This window comes from Mus caroli, chromosome 10 (genome assembly GCF_900094665.2).
Source record: "Mus caroli chromosome 10, CAROLI_EIJ_v1.1, whole genome shotgun sequence".
NCBI classification, from domain to species: domain Eukaryota; kingdom Metazoa; phylum Chordata; class Mammalia; order Rodentia; family Muridae; genus Mus; species Mus caroli.
Genome location: NC_034579.1, coordinates 29,417,428 through 29,422,106, shown reverse-complemented (window position 1 = coordinate 29,422,106; position 4,679 = coordinate 29,417,428). Strand labels below are relative to the sequence as shown.

The following is a 4,679-nucleotide window of genomic DNA, read 5'->3' as shown; positions in this document are numbered from 1 at the left end:
AGTCAGTGATAAGCAACCTAGAATCCATAGAACCACAGAAGGTAGATATAGAGTAAGGAACTAGAGGGGACAGATAGACATTGTTAGGTAAGGGAAATAGAATAGATCTTTATAGATGGATGGATGGATGGAGTGGGGGTTATATGTATTTAAGTTGTTGACTGAAGAGGTTCTATGGGAATCCCCACAAAAACCAGGCTGTTGCAAAGACTATATAGGTTGCTCTCCACAAACTGAAAGACCCCATTGCTGCATTCACAGGGTCTGCACCAGATTTTCTGCATATATATTATGGTTTCCTGTTTAGTGTTTTTATGGGGTCTCTGAATGTGGGAACAAGTATATTTTTGATTCTTGTGCCTTCTTCTAAGCTCCATTTTTTGTTGTTTTGTTTTGTTTTGTCTTGTCCAACTTCGATGTGATAACGTTTATCTTTTCTTAATGGATTTTATCTTGATATATTTTCAAAAAATATTGATGAATGAATGAAAAAGTTAGCCACTGAATAAAGATTAACAACTGAGCTGTCACCTAAATCTCCTAGGAGATGGGAAATCTGTTTTCTCTAACAGAATGACACTGAGTATATTAACCACTCTCCTGGACAGGCCTCGTGTTCAGGCATAGTTGACCAACATATAACTAACTCCATAGCTTTCCGTGCATGCTTTTATTTGATTACAATTTAGTATTTTTGTTTTGTTTTGTTTGCTTTTTCCTTTTTGGCTTTATTTTGTTTTCTTGCTTTGGGGAGGGGTTTGTTGTATTGGGTTTTTGTTTTTTGAGAAAAAACTTAATGTTGGGTGGTGGGGAGGATCTGGAAAGGCTTGGAGAATGGAAAGAGTATTACCAAAATATATTTAAATTTAAAATTTTTTAAATAATAAAAAATATAAAATTTAGTCTGAAGAGGGCCTGGGGATATGTTTCATTGTTAGGTAGAGTGCTTCCTTTGTATGTTCAAGGGTTTTAGTTCCAACACCAGCATTTCACGCAATAATAATAGCAACAAAATCTATTTGTTCCTCTGTGTTTCTGTTTATCTATCTCTCTTTATCTCTATCTATCTATCTATATCTCAAAGAGTTACACTTTAGAGAGTGATAGTAAGCAGTTGTTTTTAAAATACACTGAGAAATCTGTGTTTATTTATTTTAAGGTATCAAATTAATGTAATTTTAGGAATCCTGGTAGCAAATATGATCAAACATTCGTGTTTATCAAGCCATTATGAAGCATGAATATCCATGTCAGGCATTGGGTTCTTAGCTTTTTTTCCTATGGAGTTAAGAAAAGAAAGTCAGGTGATATTTGTACATATACAGGGTACTTTTGGAGTAGTAAATTTCCATAAGCCTGGTGTTTGCCTTTGGCTCAATAAGGAGATTTTAGCTCCATTCCTAGATAACGACTTACCTTGATTTCAGATGGAGGCAGCATTATCTCTATCTTTCAAAGCCCCTCCAAGATTACTGTTGGTCAGGAAACAAAAGTTAGTCTGGATAATAGGTACCTATTATCTTTTTTGTAAGACATGTAGAAACACAAGATAATTGTAGAAAATTCACTTTCAGTGTTGGTGATAGCTAAAACTTGTTTATAAGTTGATATGAGAAAGGAATTTCTTCTAACTTTTAGATATTGGCTAAAGCCAATTTATATAGAATAAAGATTCATATTTATGGGTTCTGTATTTGTGGATTCAACAAACTGAGAACTAAAATACTTGCACAGTTTCCATCTCTTCATCATTATTCCCTAAAGAATCAGCATGACAAATATTTACACAGTATTTGCATTGAGTTAATTATCACAAGTAATATAGAGATGTTTTAAGCACATGGAAGATGTGTGTAGAATATATACAAATTCTGTAGCATTCTATATATGTAAACCTGTGAGAGTTTGATATCCACAAGACCTAGGAATCAGTTCCCCATAGTTCCCAAGAGATGTAAAGTGTATATGTAAAATATATACCATAGACACATACACACACCAGATATATTCATACACACACCAGATATATTCATAAGCACACACATATCTATTTATATGACTAATTTTCACCTCTTGCATTTAAATTTTAACCAATATGTGTATGACTTATTCCCCTTTTCTGGTTCTTAAATTATTTCACAATAATTTACTTGACAAATGATGTAGTATGCCATATCACACTCCTTTATTTTTTTTTTTATCAGTACCATACTCAAGAAAACAAAACTAATGTTGTATAACTTGAAAGTCTAACAGTCTTTAAAGTTGGCAACTTCAGGGGCACCTCCTGTTCACAGAATGTAGAACACTGACCTGTAAATCTCCAATCCAAATATGACTCAATTAATATGAACATATGCTGTGCCCCTAGATTGGGCAGATCTTCTGCTACACTACCATCTTCCACATCTATGAGACCCCTTAGAACTTGTGGTTTCTCCAGGCCAGGTGCTTCTGTTCTGCTTTTCTTCTTCTTTCCCCTCCTTTGTGTCCTCTCCCTCTTCCATTTTCTCCTTCTTCTCTCTCTCTCTTCACCTTCTGCTACCCCTTGCCTTACATTTGCCCAATCATCAGCTCTCCTTTGTTTTACAAATTGAGGTGGGAAATAGTTTTACAGGAAATCACCTGAGTGCCAACTCATTCCTTGTTCACAACCACTCACAGGAGAACAGAATTAACATCAAATATAATTAGCTCCAGGTCTATCTATAATACTGACCTACACTGGAGTTCAGTAAAGAGTTGCTGCATTGGGGTAACTTAAACTCAGGACACTTTCTTACAGTTTGAGTAATGCGCACTGTGCTTTGAAAATTGAAAACTTTTTTTAAAAAATAGATTTCCAGGCATCACAGGTCCAAGGGTTCTTTTTGTTTATTATAACCCCAGTATAAAGATGCATTACAAGGAAAGAGCATATCTCTAGGAGTAACTGGAAATACAGTTTATTAGGAGTCAAGTGCCCTCTTCGCCCTGCTCCCATTCAACCCCCTGCCCTATGACAATGTTATTCTTGGTATTGTTGATTTTTGTCTGGATGTTGTTTCCATCCTCTTCAAAGGGAATTTAATAGGGATAGTTTAATATTTCTTAAAATTAAATATCTCTGAGTACAACAAAAGCAGAAAATACAAGACGTTTCCGTACTCCTACTCAATCAAAATTACCCACAAGAACCAGAAAAGGTTTCTCAACCTCAATTAAGTTGCAAAAGCAAGTGCTACTCTACCTCACACTCCTGGGTCATGCACACAAAGCGAGGAGGAGCATGGGGATGCTGTGAGGTCATAGCTGTTCCTCTAGACCAGTTAGAGCTGGACCTGGCTGGGACCTGGGGACCAGAGCAGGCTGAACTTGGGGCTTGGAATATTTGAATGTCTCCCAAAATTCGTTCCTACCCCTAAGAGGCAGAGAGAGGAGCGGAGAGCATGTGTGAGCGCCTACAACGCTAGGAGCTCTCTTCTGGGATAATCAAGAGTTGGGATGAGCCGGATCCTCTTTTAGCAGCAGCGGGCTCAGGAGTGGCTGCGGCAGCCCCAGGGGCGCGCGGGACCCAGTCGCTCTGGGGGCAGTGGAACAGACCCTGCGGGCCGCGCCGTGCTACCGCTTAGGAGTACAAAGGTAAAGGCGGCCACAGCCCTAGTGGGCTTGCACCGTCCCGGCGTTCCCATCCCCTCCCTTCTTCCTCTCTCGAAGGCAAAAAAAGGCTGGCTGGGCAGCGAGGTCCTAGCTCTGCGGGTCCCCACCCTTCCTGCTGACAGGCTGGCTGTCCTTGGATGAGGTCCTTGGATGAGGATTCACCAGGGCTGCTCCCTGGTGAATCCTCAGGCGGGTCTCAGCCACCATCTCTCTCCACTGCTCCATCCCTCTGAGAGGAGTAGATGCTGCTGTTGCCCCCACCCCCGCCACCACCTCCGCCAGGGCTGATGGATGCTGGGGAGTGCCGCATTGCTTAGTGACTCTGCCTCGCGGTTTGCTGGTAGGAACTGACTGCTCTTTCTTCTTTCTGGCTTTGGGGTGGGGGTGGGGGTTATAGGGAAAATAAGAGACATTTTTATTTCATGTTCCACAACTCCCTGCACCCACCCTGGTTTTGACACCTTTGCTCCCAAAAAGGTTTCCTCCTGTCCTTATCATTATCCTCCACTTCCTTGGCAAGTCCCCTGAAATAAAGGGAGAGACTAGGCAGAAGTTGGGGGCTGGGTGGGGAGGGTGAGCCCACGCCTCTGTCAAAGGTACCCAATACCCAGCTGGAGCCTTATGAAATTACTGTGTGTGGAAGAGGTTCACGATTTGCAGTCTCCCCTAATTGGATCGTAATAACCTAAAGTAAAAACCACACAACGACATCCTATAAAAATAGCACCTTTGAATAAGCAGAGAGAAATAAGCTTCTTTCCCTTCCTCTTTCTCTCTCTTTCTGCCAAAGACGCTCCCTCCCCGCCTTGGATCTCACAGCTGAAGAGCCACCTTATTATTAATCAGAATTCTCATCTTTATCTGTGGCAGGCACATCCTTTATCAGGGACCACAGCAGCAGATTTACAGTGCTGGGGCTGAGATGTCCATGGGGGTTGTTTTCTTTACATCTTGCAAGGCAAGAGAAGACAGAACCAAGACTAATGCTAGTTGGAATTAGTGTTTCCTCTCCTCTCCTCTCCTCTCCTCTCCTCTCCTCT

At 40.9% G+C, this 4,679-nt stretch overlaps 1 protein-coding gene across 3 annotated transcripts in view; it reads left to right on the top strand.

The window, feature by feature from the left end:
* Positions 1-3,242: 3,242 nt before the first annotated feature.
* Positions 3,243-4,679, top strand: part of Clvs2 (clavesin 2) — a 102,236-nt gene continuing 100,799 nt past the window's right edge. Inside the window, exon 1 of one of the 3 annotated variants that reach the window (XM_029482291.1) lies at positions 3,243-3,621. The gene's annotated coding sequence lies outside the window, so the exon portion shown is untranslated. Of the gene's footprint in view, positions 3,980-4,679 lie in introns of all 3 variants that reach the window. The other 2 variants (XM_021175049.2, XM_029482292.1) reach the window with 2 other exon arrangements.